This window comes from Tigriopus californicus, chromosome 6, assembly GCF_007210705.1.
Source record: "Tigriopus californicus strain San Diego chromosome 6, Tcal_SD_v2.1, whole genome shotgun sequence".
NCBI lineage: Eukaryota > Metazoa > Arthropoda > Copepoda > Harpacticoida > Harpacticidae > Tigriopus > Tigriopus californicus.
The window spans coordinates 1,487,133-1,508,528 of NC_081445.1; positions in this window are offsets into that span (position 1 = coordinate 1,487,133).

Sequence of the window (21,396 nt, forward strand, 5' to 3'; positions counted from 1 at the left end):
TGAGTCTTTGAAGTAGAGTAGGGTTCAAGCCAGCAAACTGGGGCTTCGTTCTTGGAAGTATTGAAGTCCTAGTTGAGACATGGTCACAAAAAATTGAACGGCCTCTCTTTTGTATTGACAGCTGACACGAATTCAGGCCTGAGAAGGGAAAGACGAGAGCGAGTCAAAACAAGAGGATTTTTCTAAAATTGGAAATTTTACTCGATTTACGATTTACTCCGAAATGGTTGCAAAGAGGGAATCCGAGCTGACACCACCGTCCATCACTTTGAAAATGCATTCACGTCCATGTTACTCCCCTCCCGACTCTTCAATGAAACGGACTTGACTGGGTAAGTGGACAACACTGAAGGAAAAATCCGTCCATGAGCTGAAAACAGCTAAGCTGACCTTCAGAGGTTTGAAGCAGACAACCAAATACGACACGTCAGCTAACCCAACCGAGTTCTATGACCGAGGACCAAACCTTTTCATTGATGCCAAAATGATTCACGCTGAAATAGGCTCTACATTCGGGGTATAATACTGGCAATGAGGATCAAATATATAGCGTTTTGAGTGTCTCATAATTGGTCCGCCTATGTAGGGCTCTATATTTAGAGGGCACAAGATCAGCCCAATTGGAAGGAATTCATCCAGGAAAGCATCACACATCAAGGTCGGGGACCGCAGGAAAAAGAACAGGGCTTTAGTTCAACTCCTGAAAAAAATTCCATCGCAAGCAATCATTGATTACACTGATTTTTCTAATTTGTATGGTTGTCCAGACATTTTAGGCTTACGCAGTCTCTGATGCTGCTGCTGACGACAACAAAAACAACAATGCACTCCAGGTACCGCACCTTGTCTAAGAAATAGTTTTCTGTGTGAGGAAAAATGCCAATGAGATGAAAATTCTTTACAGTGACGGGTTGCAATTGATTTAGAAGCTGCAAGCTGAGTTGGTATTAAAACATTTGTTGTTCCTCAACAATGTGCTTGGCAAGATATTGTGTGCGAGTGTTCTACAGCTGTTCCACTGGGAACACTTGGTCCTTGGATCATGAAAAAGGGTGGAATCAGCAAATAAATGCATTTTGGAATCATTTTCGGGAGGAAAACAACACATGGTCACGGACAGCAGAATGGTTGCTGTGGGTCCACGTCCATTTCCCAATATGGTTCCAAAGTGACAATGGGATCAATTGGGACTCTTTGAACACCGCAGAAATTTCTCCGATTGCTCAAAATCAAACTAAACGGGGAGGCACCCAAAAAATAAATCAAATCCCATCTCGAACTCGTTCCAACACACAACACAAAAGAGCAGGAAGAAATCATCTGTTCCATGAATAATTCATTTTTATAGCACAATAAAGCCAGATTCTCACAAAGCTCGGCGATCGTGTCATGGGTGCGAGAAGCACGGATCATGTGATCCTTCAAACCATCTTTCGGCATTTTTATGTCGCTATCATCACATCAATGTTTAAAGCAAATTGCTCTTTAAGCATCGGTGTGCCAATCCTTGAGAATAAGGTCGTCCTTTATACCGATTTAATAGCCTGTCAAAACGGGCCTCGCTAGTCATACCCATTTGACTGACTAAAAGCATGGAGAATTGGGTGCTCATGTTCGTAAGTTACGCAATGGTATACATACACTTATGTTTATGTTCGGTGTTATTCCATATGCCCGTTGTGTCGTTGGCTCGTGACTCCTGTCAAAATGACGGTTTGATTCAATGTCTTTATTGTTGTATGTACACATTTATGATATCTGTACCAACCCATTCAACACGGCTCGTTGATGTTTCGGGAACCCTAAATTCTGACGGTCCCAAGGTTCCAAAGAGGAATAGAACCTTGGCGTTGATTTGATCGCTTCGGGTAACCAAAATGTGGTTGCAAACCGTTGGTTTCCTCAGTCCTTACGTCAACGAGCGAGTGAGAATCTCGGAAAGCCACACATTTCGCCAATAAGTATAGGCTTTGAAAGCATGAGAGGAATACACTGTGAGAAATCTCCTGGATTGCCCTTGGCACAAAAGATTGCAAGATAAATACCTGGTGTGTCTCGCCAGAGGGCAAAAAAGTATAGATAGGATGACAGAAATATCGTAGTACGTGCTCGTGCGTGTAACCAATTGACTTTGACTTTGAGTCACTCAACTAAGCTCCTCTTTCCCTATGGGAGGTTATCATTGTAAAGTGACCCTGGATTTTTTAAACTCCTTTTTGTAAGCCGCAAGGAAGAAATATTTTGTATTAAGGGCACGCAAGTTTTCCTCAGTGTGCTGTGAAGTGTGTGCTTTTGAAAGAGACAACAAACAACAGACCAAGTCAAAAGAGCCATTTCCAGGCTGATAGGAACTGTTCCATACGCCATCATTGAGCTCGACGAGCCCGCGAGTATCAAAAAGAAGAAGAAGAAAAAGAAGAAGAGGAAGCAGAAGGGTGGGTGCAAGGGGAAAAGGGATCTTTCAAAAGCAATAAAAGATTTGTATTTTTCCCATGTTTCCACAAGAGCGACGGCCTCGAAACCAAAGCTGTTGCCGCTTTTGCCATGATGTCGAACGCTCGGATCTCATCGTTGTGGCTTCTTTTTTTTTTCGGGCCTCCACTTCTTTACTCCCAATGAAACAGAAACAACTCAATGAATACCAATGGACGGGATCCTCCCCAAAATGCCCAACCTGGGATTCCAATGAGACGCCCACGGGAACATATGTACGTACGTAGGCAGTAGCACTGCCTGATTGAAGTTGGGCCGAAGTTCGTTTTATGGGGTGCTCAGTGGTTGATTATTATAGACTCCTTATCGCTGTGAAGGCAAGCTCTGGATTAGATATTAGAGGTTTGGCAACACGAAGCTCCTCTCTCTCGACGAGATCTCGGCGGCCGTGTTTGAAGTGATTTCATTCTCAAATTGAATGCCTCAATTGCGATGGGAATGAACCCAGGGAACGAAGAAGGAACGTAGGAACGAAGGAACGAAGGAACGAGCGAAGGCATGAACATGGACGGCTAAGGGGGAAGATTGCAATTGGAATTGGAAAAGTGGATTGGGGCTGGAACAATTGGGATGAAGGGATTGAAGGGAAATGCCGAGAACAAGGGAAGGCAGAGGAGAAAATTGAGGAATTGAGAACTACCTAGTGGGTAATACGCTCTACCTTTCCATTAACCAAGTGGAACCAATTGAAAAGGGTCGTCTTGTTTCGAGGGAACAACGCTTTCTCCGAGAATTGGAAGATGTTTCAAAATTAAATGCTACATATTTATTATTTGCTCTGAGGACTGACTACCACAATGGTGAATAGAAATGTCTTTGGTGTGTTTCAACCATAGTTTTTGTTGCATATGTGTTGCATGGGGAGCAGTTTGCTGCTTGAATCTTTTTTCTTGGTCAATGTGCGCCCACGATATTTGTTTTCAATCGATTGCTTTTGTCCAATTACATACATATCTAAAAAAAAGAAAAAGTGGATTCCTTCTTTGGATTATGTTCATTTTATGGTTCGGAAAAAGTTTCAAAAAAGTACAAATCCAGGGCTAGGCATACAAGATCTCAAATATAATTCTTCAAGCTCTGAATAGATAGATGGATAATCAGGAAATATGTAATCTTTTTAAGACTAACTTGCGCACGGAAATCCACTTTTAAGTCCCACAATAAAACTTAGTTAGGCTTAGTCACAGTCAACACTTTCATCAAAACAATCCTTTGAGACTTCATAGCACATACATCACATTAAAATGTGTTTGGAAAAGTATTCCATTCCTCTTGGGAGTTTGAAGATCAAGCAAATGCATGGAAAATAAATGCAAAGCAAATAGACCCTCGAGAATGGTATTTCATTTTTTTCATGGTGCTCTGGGGAATCTCAATTTTTACCGACCCTTTGATTTACTTGATCCAAACGAAGGAACCAACCAACCAACCAACGAATGTATGAGTGAGTGAGTGAGTGAGTGAGTGAGTGAGTGAGTAGTGATCCATTCGTCTCGAGTTCCATGACGGCACGCTTGGCACGGGCCAAATTACAGTGATTGAAGAAAGTTGTTCCATTGTTGCTTGATTTAGTACCGAGAACATTGAGGGGAGTTTGGATCAATTCCCGTCCTGATCGCTCGTGTTCCAAGTACTGCAAGTGTGGAACCGAAGTAAGTAAGAAAGAGAGTGAGAGAGAGAGACAGAGAGAGAGAGAGAGAGAGAGAGAGAGAGAGAGAGAGAGAGAGAGAGAGAGCAGGCCCCAAAAGGCGGAACCAGCAAAGAGGGAAGGGAGGAAAAGTTCCAGAGTTTCTTGATGAAGATTGGTGCTTAATTGGAACGTGGAACTTGATGAAATCTTCAGTGTTCCCAATGGTTCGTTCCTTGATTGATTTCGGGACGGCCTCTATTCTCTGTGAGTTTGTTCCTCTAGGTGAGCGAGGAAACTTCCTCGATCTCTACGGAATTGATGGATGGTGTACCATATCTATATATTGTTCAAAGTTTTTTTCTTCTCGTCTGGCTCGCCCGCTCTTGGGTTCTTCTTTACTATTGCTTCTCTTCTTCTCTTATTATAGTTATAGGTGAATGATTGACTCGATAAAGTTTGCATGTCTGAGAGTGCTTTTTCAGATATTTCGTACCTTGTACTTGTTCCAGACCTGCTCCTCCAACTCCTCCTCCTCCTCCTCCTCCTCCTCTTCCTCCTTCTCCTCTTGCTCCTGTTCCTTTTCCTTCTCTGGGGAGTCTACAATCAAACTTGGAAATACAGTACACTCACTTCTTCTTTCCATTTCTCTCTCACCCACATCCGCACATTCTGTTAATAGGGCCCACTATAGGTATACATACGGACATCCAATGGCTCATTCATCCAGTTGTTCACTCACGTGTTGTACGTACGGTAGGTAGGGATATTTCGGGATCATGAGCTGTTAGTGGATTTTGGAAAAACGCCAAGAGCGCACAGAAGGAAGAATAGCGAAGGTCCATGAAAGGTTCCTCTTGATGAGGTCGATTAAGTCTCTCTCTTCACCCTTGCCAGAAATGGGAGCGCATCATTTTTGTCCCCCTTTTGACTTGTCATCAAACCCGAGCTACACCAAGTTGTTTCTCTCTCGGAGGCCCAAAAAATGGATATCCCGATTGCGGGATAAAAAAAGGCCCAATCAACTCTTTTGTGGTGACGACTTAAGGAGGGGAGGTGATGTGAAAAAGGAGCATGCGGTAAACTTGGGAATGATAGATTACGATGTGGACGGCAAATATTAATACGGTAATGTGGTCCGAGATCGACTTTCATTTTTCGTTCATGAATCTGAAGATCATTGGTTACAACTAGTTGTGCCGGGTGAGCTTCTCCAAGGGCATGGGTTCAAACCCCGCTCTTGACAGAACGGATCTCGCCCTGGAAAAAAGATCCATCAGTGATCGGGTTTCAAGTGTGGCTGGGCATGTCCTTTGGGTGAAGGAGCAAGTATTTGAAAGTGCAGGTAGTCTCTGCTGCCCAATGCGAGGCAGACAGACAGAGAGAAAGAAAGAAAGAGAGAGAGAGACGAGGGAAAAAGTTTCTAAGATTTTTCTCATTTCAAAAGAGGCACCTTTTTTGAAAAAGAGATCCTCTCGTCTCTTCCTCTTCTTCTCTTGTTCGCCACTTCCTTCTCTATTCTCCATTCTCCTTCTTCGGTGGTGACAAGGCAGCTTGGCTTTTTGCTTTTTTGTTGTCATTGCACACAAAAGAGCACCCAAAGAGGACGAAATAGAAGGAAGAGAGAACACCAAGACCAAAGAGCGCCACCAACGGAACAGAACCGACCAAGAAGAAGTAGAAGAAGGCAAAAGGAGAGGGAACGTTTCCAAGCTCCAAGTCCCTCGTCCCAGCAACCACCCGGCCGGAAGGAAGTTCGATGGGACAACATTGTTGAAGCGACAATTGATGTATTTTCAACAATCAATATCATCACCGTTTCGTCTTGGCTTCTTCCCAGTTGACACACAATTCAATCTCTCTTTAAAGGTTGATGCTAAAGTGGCCATAGCTGCTGCCAGAGCCCAAAAGAAATCGGTCAGCTGGATCACGGAACAACTCCTGAGGATCTCATGGCTGCTATATTTCTCTGTATCACATCAAGTGAATCCACTCTGATCCTCGAAAATAGCCCCATGTCTTATAGAATTTCATAAAAGTGGCCGGAAATGTCGCCTGTGGCAACACTTAACCCTTCATGGAACCGGTTAAAGCGATTCGAACACACAGGATAGGCTGACATAATTTCAGTTGGTCTATGAATATCCTGGAATGATGACAAGTGCTGAAAGAGGATCTCGTGAATAGGGGATCCATCTCTTCCGAATCAGGGAACATTACCCGCATGGATCATTGGCACCAGTAACTCGAGCCTCGCCAAGCCTGGCAAGCACTTCCACGGACCCACGTGCAGATGTCCGTCCGTACATGATCGAACCAGCCAGCCGTCTCTCCACTTGTCCTACCCACATTAACATCATTGTCTTACTTACCAGTGGCATGGGCATGGGAACTCACTTAGGGGAAAACATTCACCTCGAGCTCGACCTTCAGTGGTCCAAGTGTATTAAGCATGAGCGAGGCCAATGTCGGCTTCCCTAGTGGATCAAGAGATCCACGCCATCGCTCTCGTTTATGTTGATCATGCATAGGCCAATTGCTTTATGATCCCATCATGGGACGTTCGAGGATCCACGGCGAGTCCCATTTGCTTGGGAACGATACAAGGAGGGAGATTTGAATATGTCGATTTGAGAGATCTACATGTCCCATGGACCACGGGAATGGATCTGACCCACACTCGGCCCCCCTCCCTCAGGGGGGGTCCCTGGTCATTTGTCATCAGATCCTGCTGTCAATAAGGAAGGCACTGATGACTCGGATATACTGAACATCTATGTATCAATGTGTCTATGGCGGGCGAAGGTCCAGTAATCAATGTACTGAAAACGGGGATCCAAATGTGTTTAGTGAGAGTAATAGATCTTATGGAAATCGAGCTTTCTTTTCATTGCTCGTCGATTCATGCACTGTATGTACGATACATTTATGAGAGGATTACTACATTTGTCGGTTTTTGGACTCTAAAACACGATGAATGTTGTCATCTCTTTAGTGAGCTAAATGCAGGTAAATGAAGTTGCTTAATTCAAGTGAAAGTAAAAGGCTGTACATTTTGGGACTAACACTTCACCAAGAAAAATAAAATGCCCACATTGAGGCCTTCGCTCGGTTCTTCATTTGCGGATCATTACATTATCCGAGGCCATTTAAACGAAAGATTCGTCGGATGATTTCGCATGTCCAAAGGGGTCATTTCCAACCATTCAAAATGATCGGAGCTCCATTAACATGTAGCAGCAAAAATATTTTGTTGTGTAATTGTCACTCTAATGCCCATCAGCGCATTCACGCTTGAAGCGAGGCTGCTGTTTCGCATTTTTCTCGGAATTCTTCCAACATAGATTATCAGGGACGCAATTTTCGTTTCTAGTTCTTGGACAAGATAAGTCTAAATGGCTCATCTAGTTCAGAAAATATTTACAACCGGCAAAAGCCAACCCGTATTTGAACAGTTCTGAGATGAAAATGTCTTTGAAGCCAAGATACCTTGCAACTTTTCTTACTGTTTTGTTTTAATTTAAAATGGAAAAGAAGGATAATTGGTGTATAGTACATCCCGATATTGCAAACCTCGGGCATTGAAGGATCAAAATCCACGTGGGTGTTTAAACCAAATGAATAGACACCATTATTTTTTGAGTCGTGGACGGACTTAATATTTCGCTGACCTTAGTGGTACCTGCAGCACCTTCTCAGGTCAAATGAATTTCGTTGCAAGCACCATACAACCTCCAGCAGTCCAGAACTAGCAATAACGTCGAATCAGATTGATGAAATGTGTTTTTGTTTCGTCATTTTTTGGATTAATAGATACTACCAACCAAGTTACAGATTTGAGTTTTCTTTTCATATGATCTAATAGTTCAATGATGCATGCAAACCTTCAAGGTAGGGGCCTAACACTCACAAGGTAGTCGCAAACTCGTTCCATTAAAGATAGAACATGACATTTTTCGTGGAGGACCTGCTTGGTTGCCTTTTGCCACATATTGATGCACGACTTTGGGCATAATTTAGAGCCGAGTCAATTGGCATCAACGGAAGCTAAATTACTTTTGCGTAGATCGAATGCAGCGACCTTCTTAAGGCAGAATGACGCCAAAAAGGTGTGGGTGGAAGGAAATATTTCCCAATTGAGACGTGAACGAATTCCTTTTGTTCCAACATCGAGCATCTCTCCCCCGTTTTCGTTGGTGGTGGGTCCAGATTCCTCGTTTCCTTTTCGAACGGAGCAGGACTGAGGAGAAGAAGAGCAGACGGAGAAGGTGAAGTTTCTTGCTCGTTCTTCTTGTTCCCTTACTTTGTTCCACCTGACCAAAAACAAATGACTTTTCAAAGTCAAAGGGAATCTTGTGGAACAAAACCATCCCTTGTTCCTGATAAGCTTGTCTTGGCTCGAGACCACAATTGGCACACGATACCAAAAATGCTCCTTCAGAGCCTTCAGAGTCTTCAGAGCCTCCAGAAGAGTGAGGGTTTTTTTTCGAACTCGCAAAGTCCCTGGTGGGCCAACCACCACGAGGAACAACAGAAGAAAAACTCTCTCTCTCTCTCTCTCGTTCCTCGAGTTCAATGCCAATCAGTGGCGGAGAAATATCATTTGGATCACTCTCACTTTTAGGCGGTGCTCCATTGGGAACAAGTCAGGTTAAGAGTAGTGGTGGTTTGCGTTCAACCATGTGTTCCACCAGGAGTGGTTATTGGCCCCGCCAAAGGCAGCTTACCTTCCTCGAGTAAGGAACTAGGCGTCATCGTGCCTTCTTTTCACACGACATTGTCCCAATTGCGACCCTCGCCAAGTCAGAAAATTCCTGTTTACAGCATTGGGAAACATGAGAATGACTATAGTCCGTCATCCAGACGAAAAAGGGCAGAGTTACCGAAATCTGCGAATTAAATCCCCCTCCCCCCGCCCAAATGTTTGTGATTACAAAGGCTTGATGTACTTATAAATGCATCGATAGAGTTGGAGTTGCAAATTGATGACAAGGAAACGATCTTGTTGTTTCAGACTAACAAGGCCGTTCCAATTGGAATAATATGTTGTAAAATGAGACATGTTAGAAGTAAACAAAAACATACTTGCGAGAGGTTATTCTAAAAAAAAGCTGGAAACTGAAATCTGACGGGAATAAGGTGAACCTGTCACTCATTGCTTGGTGACGAACCTAAATAGTAGGTGTATATGAAAAGCAATATTTGCTGATAGTTCGAATTCAATAAACATAGTAACTAACAGAGTGAGGGAAGCTTAAATAAAAATGTCTCTCACCTTGCCACGAAAAAAAGGAAGCAATGGAGAAAAGACCCTTCCGTGATTTTGACTGATACCCCTCTATGGTAAGTAAGAAGTCAAAAGTAATTAACTTAAGGAGATGAGGGGTAAAGGAAATAACATGGGCTGAGACCGAACCACAAAAACCATTCCAATATCCTTCTTCTTCTTTTTCTTCGTCTTCTTCTCCTTCTCGGAGTTCTTTCCTTCCTCCTCTCTTTGAAGCTCTAGGTTGGTTCCGAACCATTTGCATGGTTTTACCACTCAACGACACAATAGTACACTTAAAGAGAGCCGCACGAGCAAAATCCGTCAATACATGTCTAGATTTGACGATTTTCTAGTTGATCACTTGAGCTCCTTGAAGGCCATTGAAATAAAGGTTAGTGCTTGCGACAAATGCAAACATTCCCCTTTGAAATGGCACCAACCATGGGGATCGATCACCTTGAAGGCTTGCTAACCTTGGAGTGATTGAAGTGAAAATCTCGGTGATTATTGACCACACCTATGTAAGGTTTCTTTCGAGTCGGCCAAATGGTCTAGTAATTCCTTGATTACAGGCACCAAGTAGTGCAATTTGTGTCAACTCTCTCGCCTTACGTGGTTCCCTCCCTCACTTCCTCACTCACTCACTCCTACACCCCATATCTGGCCTGTTGCCCGACGTTTCAATCAAAGTTGTTTATTGTGTCAATCACCCTGAAGTTGTTCCTTGTGGCCTTCAACCACCGCCGCCCAACCTTTTGCCGCCGGCGACGAATTCCCATGAAAAAAAGTTAGGACTTAATTCCATGTCATTATTTTTCGAACTGCCGCCAACTTTTCCTTTTTTTCTCTCTTTTGCCACTGACACGACATGATAGTAATTTCCATGTTTGACATTTGATCCATTTTTTGGAGAAAAGACGCGATTCCGTTTTGGCAAACCTGCCGATGTGTACATCTTATTAGGTGGCTTCCATTTCCGGACGGACGAGGAGAAAAGAAAGCTGCTTCTCCACTTTGAATTTCCGGCCTGCGACGAGAGTGAGTAGTAATCCATGCATAAATTATGGGATTATTTCATTAATCCCTTGATTTGTCCCCCCGAATTTCGGCAGACGACTTATTGACAGCCCAAAAAGATAAAAAGAGGCCTGCAAACAATGGACTGCTGAACAATGATCATTGCTTGGCTGGCCATCCCTCCGACCAAAACACGTGGACGTTGTTTTCTTCTGATTATTCTTGTATAGTGCGTACATACAAGTCAGAAATCTGTGTATGTGTCTTGTCTGTATTAAGTTGTCCGAGCGACCATTTCCCAGTTCATAAAGTATGCAAAATCGAAAAGATAATATTCCAGATTGAAAGGCTAGAAATTCCAGAATCGTCACCGAGAGTTAGAAGAAGGGGAGGGAGGGAAAGAGAGAGAAGAGGGAGATCACTCCATCCGCGAAAGATGTGTCGGAAGACTCTCAAACACACTGATTAAACTCCCCTATCCAAACATTTCCCGTGAGATGCTAATGGTTGAATTGTGGCTGCCCAAAACTATTCAAGTCTTGGCGGGCGTAACACTTTTTTGAGGGGGATGATTTTGAAGCGGGATAAAATGGGCCAGTTTCACTTGGACCTGCCTGTTTTATCAGTGTTCAGAATCTTGAGGGGATCTAGATCAAATTGAAGAATGGGAAAAGAAATAAAGGAAGAGAAGAAATGAAAACGGGAAAGGAAGAGAGAGAGAGAGAGAGAGAAAGAGAGAGCAAGGAAAAAGTCGTGTAGCTATTGACAGAAGGAAATTTGAAGAATTGGGTCCGCGGGGTGGAAAAAACTGTTTCCAATTAATTGGTCCTACAAACATTGTCCCGTCTACCCAAAGAGGTTGGGCGTCTATCTTGGATAAAAGTCAATTGCTAGTGAAGCCAGCCTGCAAAAATAAAATGCGTGTGTCAAGGCTTTCAACCAGCAAGTGTCCTGTATAGGCAATTTACTGCCCTCCATATCGGTAAGATTCAAGTAGACATTACCCCTCATCTCAATACAGGATCTGGGGACAGACTGGTTTAGTAATGGAACAGAGGGTCCTTTCCGAAGGGAGATAAATCCAGTTCGCTTCGCGGTAATCCTAGGAAATGATGAAATATGGTGGGATTTCTTGGAATATGCCCTGAATTCGAACCATGACCGCTTCTCCTGTCCCATAACGCTTTGGGGCACTGTAAAAATGGCCTTTTGAAATTTATTCATACGACATTCATTCCAATGAATTTGAACTCGCCCGCAAACCTAATGAGCTATCATTGCAATGAACATTGAATGAACAATTTTCTTACAGGAGAAGATGGTACGAACCTTGGACAAGGGCGGGTTTTTAGTGCGGAAAGTCTCCCTCTAATATTGGGTGTCTTTTACTTAAGCCTCGGACAGGTTCCTTACGGGATATGAATGAGACATCGAGCAAACGGTGGGAGGGCAGTCTGGGTGGACCCGTATAAATAATGGGTTTCCTATAAATACGAGGAATCTTAATTCTGTCATTGGCCAAAAACCCAACGTGCAACATTCAAGAGCAGGTTTTCTCCGATTTCCAAGAAAGCTGCCCCACATTTATACAACGTCTTCCTTCTTGTCCCCTCTCGTGTTCAATACCACTGGACTTGAAATGTAGACACCATATGTTTGTAATTGTACCGCTCGTTTACTTGGACAAGGAAACTTTTTTCTCCTTCCAGAGGGTTAGATTCCTCATGGGACAAGCAAACTCATGGCATTCTTGTGCAATATCAGTTTTTACACAACCCAGAAAGACCATGCTTCGGTAGGATTTACATACTGATCAAGTACCATTGGAAGGGCGTTTTAAATTGACTCCAATGCTTTCTATGTCCTCGAACCACATGTGTTTGGTAAGCATCGTTTTTCCCCCGCGAACATTAATATTCTGGAGTGGAAAAACAGGGCCGTCAATTGTGTTTGGCGAGCTGAAGTTCTACCTTGTAAAGGGCCTGGAGGGGGCAATATCATAAATATCTCAAAATAGCCCTCTGATCCCCAGGATCTTGTCAACACCCGTTGATGGTGGTGGAGGTGGTGGTGGTGGTTCCTCGTTGGATTATGGGCCCTTTACTGGCCAACCTAAACAAGATTCGACCATCAGCTGATTTGATGGCTAATTGAAGGACTGAACTTATAACGGAATACCATCTTTTACTTGCCACTTCTTCCGGACTGAGTCGTTTTCGGCGAAGGTTGGGCTCATTGCCAAAATGTGGTGGCCTTTATTGTTACTGCATTTTAAGGATTTTCAATTTCCCTTCCTGTGCCTTCAAAAGGGAGAAAATTGAGAGGGAAATTGCCCGGGCACATTTCCCCCTAATGGAGTGATATTTTATGGCAAAGCGAACGACAGCGGAACCACTTCTACAAAACCCTTTACAATGGTTTTCCATCTTGTTCACAACATGAATTTCGCGCCCATTCCAAATTGCTGGCAACAATTGGCCATAAATTGAACCGTTTCACCCTTTATTCCACTCAAGTTTAACTCTCCCCCTTCGAGGCTCTCTTTACGTACTTACTCAGTCTACTTATGGGAAATGGTGGGAAATTTAAAAACAAAACGAACTTCTGCTTTATCCGATCATGTGCGCCCAACTAATCTGTGTACATTATGGAGTTTTGAAGCCATGGATGGAATGATAGTAAAGGAAGGAATTGTAATTAGACTATGCGCTATACTTATTATATTGTACCAAGTGTTTTTCATGTCGTCAATAATGATCCACAAGGTCAAAACAATGGACAAAAAACTACCAATCGCGAAAGAGGTGAAATATTTGCACCAAGAAAAGAGAGTCCTTGGGAAGGAAATTTCTTTCCTGACAATGGTCAGAACGATAACAGGCGTGTCTGAGGATTCTCAGATTCCAAAGCACCCTGAATTAGGAGGCGTTTCCCTCCGAGTAGTTTCGGGTCCGAACTTTGGCACACTTAGTCGGTTGGACAAGGAGCTCCTTTTGAAGGGAGACGAGCTAGACAGGAAGTGGAAATCAGAAGAATGTCATTCTCAAGGTTGTCAGGCAAAGAGTTATTGCCCAACAGACCTGATCGCACTGGCTCCAATACCTTCGGGAGGGATCCCGAAGCTCGGAAAATACATAGGGTAGAGTCGCCAGTGTGACCAGATTTGGTCGTAAATCTACTTATCCACTTGACTTTTCCTTGACTCAAGGAAAATATTGTTTACTTCAACACTTCCGTTCTTGAATGGATTGAGAGGGAAAGAGAGAAAGCAGGGGAGAGGGGGGGGGGCATAATAACTAAAGGAGCAAAAGAGGTAACCTTTTGTGTTGATCCATGAAGATATCAAGAGAAAAAGTGAGGTGAGAGAGTAAAAGAGAAAGAGAGTGAAGGGAAGTTTTACTATGGATCAATTTGTTCCATTTAGGCCTCAGAAATCGCAATCCCAACGACAGAAGGACAAAAAAAACCAGATGAGAAATGGTTCACCTTGGATTAATTGCTTTCCGTTCCATGAACAGCCACGAGTACATGTCACACTACTGGTGGGGTGTTCCACACGCCATGAATTGGAGCTCCAAACATGGGGCGGTTCCTCGGAACCAAAGTCATCAACTTGTCCAGGCCAATTAAAAGGAGATTCCCATCCCTCGATATCATAGATCATCATTTCAGGCGGTGACGTAGATCTTGCTTTGGTCAAGCTGTCCCATCCATACCTTCTTACCTCTGTGGTAATGAGCACGGAGGGGGGACGAACACACACACACAAGTAGGGGCAAGGTGAAAACGGAGGTTTGATAATTTTTGCTCTTTTACCAAAAACCCTTTTTCTGGAAGGTGTTTTTGTTTGCCTCCCTTTCCTCATGGATCACCACAAGTCAAAGGATTGATGACAAAAAAGCGGTCACAAACCGAATGGAAATAATGGCTCATGAACAACCGACCGAAAGTGGCATGAAAGTGCACCACCGGGTTTTCTTCAAAATATGTGAGTGTGATCCATGTGTTTACAGATCCGTCTTTTCACCTCATCCGTCGGTTCCTTTTCCCTCTTGGAGTCCCAGTCCCACGTGGTGCTTACCAGTCCATTGGAGAGTGGTGGTAGTACCCATTAGCTCTTTGTCGAATGGTAAAAATGAGAGCTTTTTGTCATATTGTGTCATCTTTTTCTTCATTCTTTGCCACTCGACACAAAAAGTGGATTGAGCTCCTTTTCTCTCCACTGGGTTAACCACCGATCCCCGTGGCGAAGCTAGATGGGACTTTTGTCTCCCTTTCCCGACCGGGATGAAATATCACCCGGCTGGAAGTAGTCAATCTATGGGATCCGTCTCAACCATGGATTAGTAGGGTTTTGAGAGAGTGGTGCCGGATAGGGAAACAGTACATACATCCGTTACACACAACGCCGTAAGTACGTACTCTGAGGAGGAGTTGTTGAGCTAATATTGCTGAAGAGGCGGGTCCGTCTGATGAGCTAAACGCACATGAAAGATACTCAATTTAATCAAAGAAGAAGAATGCAGAAATTGCACAAGAGCGAACCACTGGGACAAGGAGGCCAAAGGACTCGAAATAAAGGAGCCTGAGATTCTTTTTTCCCCCGACCTCTCGCTCTCTTTCCCTTGGTTGAGCATGGAGTGGGCCAATTCTGCGATCGATCGCCTTTTTTCCTCACCAACCGAGGTGCTCTTCTCTTAGAGATTGCCTTTGCCCCAAAATTAGACCTGCTTGGCTTTGGATTAACCCATACATGGGGATAGTTGGCACCAAACCCCTTGATGGGAAGTGACGAAAACTATCCTTGGTGGTCATTCATTTATTCTCTTGCGTGGATGCGGCAGCAAAGGATTGTTTTTGGCTATTTGGGCAGAGCTCACAGAAGCGGTCCAGAGGGTGACCAAACTTGAACCTGCTTATCAGATGATGCTCGCGTATGGTGTCAATGCCAACGACGTAGAGGCCAAGTAAAACTAACCATGGTGTGTGTTTTGAGGCTAGCCATGGATTAGGGGTATTTACAAGATTAAGTTTTTTCTCCCAGTCAATTTCCAACAATCACCGGTCTAGTAAGAAAGCCTCTAAACGCCACAACGCCACGAGAAGAAAGCAAACCTTTTGGAGTCGACCAAACTTGAGAGGAACCCTCGGTCGGTTTCTACCTATTCCCCTTAAACACCTCTTAATGAAGACAATATCCATGACAAATTGCCTTCTTTGGTAATGACAGGGTCTCCCTTTGAATTGGAACATCAATCTGAGATATTTCTCGTGATTGGCCAACGTCACCTTCCCCCGAAAACCCATCACTTGATTCTCAGGGATGCCAACTCAACCTTAGACGGAGTTGCACATTTGAATAGCTTAACATTCATTCCGTAATGTCATTAATGCCTTCGCACTCGTGTACGTCATGGATCTCGGACGGCCACTCAAAAATGTCTGGGAACGAGCTTGCTGAAGACCAAGAATATGGAACGAGTGAACGAGTGTGTCGACCGGAAAGGCTCGTTATCCAGTTGTTCGTGGCGACACTTGCAAGGACCGAACTTGGCGACTTACTTCCTCCCTCTGTCCGACGTTCCTTGGCGGTGTTGATTATGATTCCAGTCACATCACATCTTTCGGTCACTTGATTGAGCTCAAACGAACCCATCCGTCCCTTACACAAGATTGGATGCTTCCCCGCAGATTGGGTACCCCTGCTCTGCTCCCTTGAGCCTCGAGCTGGAACCCACCAATTATGTCTAGTTATGAGATCGGGTTACGGGGCTCATGCAGACAGGGATCAAGTAAGAAGTTATGACTCAAAAAGACCCACGGGTTATCAGGGTGGGCACTTCATCGAATGGGATCCAATTTTGAATGGGATCTCAACGACAAGGGGAGCGAGAGGAAGAGAGACAGAGCGAGCGAGAGAGAGAGAGAGAGGGGCCAAGCAAGCACAACTCTTTAGTGGAGTCAAATAGGGAGATAGCTTGATCGCTTTGGCATCAATATTCAAAGCAGGAGGAGAGACAGAAAGAAAGAGAGAAAGAAAGAAAGAAAGAAAGAAAGGGAAGAAGGGGTGGAGAAATTCTCGTGATTAGGAAGGGCAACCAGATTTTACCTGCTCAATATGAAATATCACTTGTTTCCTCCTCCACGCTTTAGTTTTAATGGGCAGATCCGAGAGGAGTGAACATTATTGCATTTGAGGGATGATTCCTTTTACTAATCCGTTGACGAATATGTCTTGGGATTGGTAGAATTCTGTTTGGGGCAGAGACAAACTGAGAGATCCTGAATAAGAGCGAGAGAAAGAGGAAGAAGAAAAGACGAACTATGGTAAGAAGTGAGTTGGGAGTCCGAGAGGAAACTTTTAAATCCACTGGGTTTGACTCTCGTTGAATTTGGCTGCTTGCTTGTTGAGCGAGCTGAATGAGGCAGAGTCACAGGGGGACACAGGCAACGAAAGAAAGAAAGAAAGAAAAAGAAAGAGAGAGAGAGAGAGAGGGAAACAAAAGTTTTTTTTTTGAGGTTTTTTGATCAACTCTTGCCTCGTGGATTCTGGTCACATCGCCGAGGGTTCAAATCAGTTAAGCCAGCAATTAAGAGCTTGTATGAGAGGTAAAAAAAAGGTTCCAATCAATTGTGATGGGGCTACTGATGATGAAATTTCCATACTGACATTGCTACTACTTGTAAAGGGTTTTGGAACAAAAGCGGGACAATTACTTTTTGCCCCAAGAACAGAGGGCAAAGGGGAAAGAGGAAAAGAAAGAGAGAGAGAGAGAGACAAAGAGTGAGAGTGTGAGAGATGTAGCACCATGATATGTATACTAAGTACATCATTACCCCTTTTATCTGTTGTCTCTGACATCCAGAGAAGCCACCGAAAACCATGGATATTTCGGGAGGGGAAAGGAACCGCCAAACCATATTGAATGAGAACATTCACCATCAGTCTTAGTGATTGGAGACACACAATATACCTACATGCTTATTCGTGTTTAAGGAAAAATTCGTTTCAATAGATCTGAAACATGCTTCGTGTGTCTGATCCAGGAGGCAATCCGTGGATTGAGTACAAATGGGATTCTAGAGTGTGTATGGCGCGATGTTATCGGATCGCACTTCTGCAGAAGGTGTTTGTGAGTGAATATGCCCTAAATGGAATGCCAAGATGTAGCAAGTCATTCCGAAATTGGGAGCAGGACGTTCTCTCTTGAACATGGTTACTCACACTGCATATATTGATTCATTGTATTATGATACACATACATATAATGCTCCCTCTGTTGATCATGTTCATCACCATGATTATCGTCATCATAATCAAGACCATCACCTCATCACCGTCGATTGACAGCCCAAGGGGGTTCAAAACAGATTGGAAAAGCAATATCACTCTCTACGCATATGGCCATCCCGGTGGTGGAGCATCCAAGAAAGATTCCATTTTCCCCGTCCTATCATCTTTTAGGAGTCCATTTCCCGGATTTTGATGGCTGAACTGCCATGAGGCGGATACCACTTCCCAAAAGGGGTAAATGAGGATTCAGGGACTGCTGGTGATGCTGGTGGTGCTGGTGCTGGTGCTACTCTTGCTGCTGTTACTAGTGGTGGTCGGCTGTTCTCTGGTCGTTCTCCCCGTGGTTTTAGAGTGCTTGTCGAGCTCATGTCACGGCTGTTTTATGGCTCACTAATGTAATGTGACTTCACCTCATGACTCTCCATCCTCAAATCTGGAGCTTGAGCAGCCAAAGCAGCTGGCAGAAGCCGCCTTCCCCAATTTCATCGAAGGGGCCGAAGATGACGACCAAGAGGTCAGGGGAGAAAAAGACGTCTCCAGATATTTGGCACCTGGCCCTGATCCTCACTTTGCCTCATCGAATTTCGGTGCCAAACGCCGAGCTGGAACATCCATCATTAAGGCTCAGGGATCCTCCTGGTTGCCTGGTTTTCTGTTTTTTTCCTCGGGAGTGTCGACGGCACTTTCCCAAAACTCATTGACCTTTCTTTGCCCATGGATGCTGGCATAAAGGCCACCCAGCTCTTTTGGTCCCGAGCGATCCCAGCGTGCCTGGCGTCTCCTCGCTCCTCAACGGCCTCTCAAGCCTTCAAAGGCCGTTGAGAGGCTCCGAGAAATCCGCTCTCAAAGGCCAGTCAAGCGAAAGTGCCGAGCCGATGGCGCAGGTGGAAGGATCGAGGAACGAGGATGGATGAAGAAAAAGAGGTCATGATTCTGCTTCCTCCCCCCCCCCTCCCCTCCCTACGTCCCTTCCTCCCTTCCTCCCTTCTCCTCTTTCGACTCCTATTCTGGGTTCTGAGTTCAATTGGTCTCCGGCGTGGAAACTGGTTGTGGATGATGTGAACGAACACGGTCCTTTGAAGTGCAGTCCACAGTGAAACGAGTGCATTTTGACCCATTATCATTATTGACGTGAACTGTCTCCTCTCGACTCCTCCAAGAAGCATTCATTTTGGGTGAGATTTTGATTCATTTCCATGCTCTTCCACACTGACAAGGGGAGGTCACGGGGAGGTGAAACGGGGCCATTTGGATCGGCAGACAGTTCCTGGATCTGAATTACTGGTCACTACTGTGGCTAAAACCCACTTGGCATTGCGTGAGATTTTGATTTAATGACCAGGGAGAAATCGTTTGCGAGTGAACGGTGAAATGAAGCATTCAAGTTTTGAAAATGCAAACGCAATTCAAAACGTTAAGGGGACGATTTATTTGGTGCCCTATACATCAATTATTGAAAAGGCATTCGAACCATTGATTGTCTTGACGTTCTGATACGTATTGCTTGTACACGATTATTACCATACGTGAATTCGACGATTATAACATTTTTCATCACAAGCTGGTCAATTGTATGAATAATGAGACTTTAATTCTGGTACGGTGGATCTACGTATTACGGTAATATTTATCATTAATCTTAGAGCAAAACGTGATCGGCTTTTTATATAACTATACTTGTTGCAAGATCTTCCTCAAGAGTGTAACCGCTTTCCTCAAATCCTTGTCCTTGGCTGGCATGACAATTGGAACAATTTACGGCAAACTAGGTGGCGTTTTCAAACCCTTTAAGCCTTGTTATTGTTATGCACTTTCAATCCTCCCATTCAAAACGGAGAACTTGACATTAATGGTTAGGGTCACTACTAGGGGTTGGACCCAGTAAATACAGCTTTTCTTTTCGAATTTTCGTGTCCAGATATTCAGACTGACCAAGCTGGTGGTGTAAAATTGTCAAGACCGTTCGTGGTGATGTGATAACATCTTCCGAATAATGAACATGAGCGAATCGTTTGATCGAAACAAGCACGATTCTCATTGAGCTTTATTCGGTTGCCGTGTAAATTTGTAAAAATTAGCATGGTGAATCGACTACTTACTCAGATTACCCATAGCTTGCTACATCATTCAACACTGATCATTTCCCTAAAATATCCTGTTTGTAATCCTAACGATTGCGGTAACAAATATTACCTCAATTTAAATTTAATGACCTCTAAAAGACTGTACGAATTTGAACCTGAAATAGCTTTCTTTGTCAAAAAGTCGGATTGTGATGATCAAAAACAATACTATTGCGTGCACGAAAGAAAAATTGGAAAAATGCATAAAGTAATAGCAATGAGATTGTGTTACTTTCCATTCAAATTTTGCTCAATTTCTTGTAAGCATTTATATCATTTTTAATAACAATCCTGGGTGATGCGATGAATCATTAAAAAATCCACTGAATGGGGCTTTAGTTTCCGTTTTAATGGTGCAACATCTGATATGAGTGGAAAAATTTTAAACGTTATCTCAAGCTCCACGGAGGGCAGGATAACATTCCGATTTTATTAGGTTCAGCAATCATGATTAAATTTAGGACTCGAGTTGTCAATTATTTTTTCACGTCACGCAAAAACCAAAGAAGTTTTTCAGTCTGTGATTGGTTTTACGGATATGTTGAACAATAAAAAACCCTTGATAGATATACTTAAAGATTCTTCCACTGAATTAAGCCCTGAACCACAGAGACGTTGAAAAAAGAAGTGATGGCATTCAAATTGCCCGCAAGTAAAACAAGTACCTGCACGATTTGGTATCGACTGGTTTCGTTCCAAAATATTAACAATAAAAACAAACAGATTCCCGTTTTAGTGCATTCAGAAGAGGAATTTTGCATTGATTCTGCCTCTTCAGATTCTGAAGATATGCTCTAGTGCAACTTGAATGGCCAGAAGAGGATAATAAAACACAGCCAAACATGCATGAAAGGCATGTTTTTCATTCGGTTCGTACCTTGAATTTCGGGCGAACCAATTCCAACCAATTATGATAATTCGAATAAATGAGAATATGATCTTGTAGATACGTTTCAAAGGTCTAGATCATAAAACAATACCCCGCAAAGCATGAAGATATGAGGTTCCAATTGAGTGTGGATGGCCATTAAAATAGCATTTAATGATTAACGGAAGCCATTTCGAAGCGATAAAAAAGGGTTGGAAAAGGGGAATTGAACCAACCGCTACTTACCATTTTTATGTGCTCTGGCGGGCCTTGCTTAGCCTTCTAAACTGGCTCGTACAAGCCAGTGGGTTGTGCTCAAGGATGTGGGTACACGTTGTCTTAATTTCGAGAATGGGACTTAAACCACACTCGATGTTAAGGATTTCTTTTTCCTGTCATTTATTCATATCAGAGAGATATCTTGATAAATGGATCAACTTGTCTTACTTAGCGAGCTGGATTTTCATTTTTGCCCTCTCCATTTGCTCTTTCTCTGTCTTTCCGTTGCAGGGGCCGAGCTGTTCTTGTTTTCTTACCATGTTCCTCCCAGCTCTCATCGAGTTGTGCTCTTGCTGAAGAAATGGTGTAAGACTCTAACGAACGGTGTCGAAAAGAAGAGTCGAAACAAAAGAAGGCCGACAAGAAGCCCTCGTTGCTCTCTGGGTTGTCCATTTCACCCTGGGTGGAAGCCCCGCAGGCAGGCCT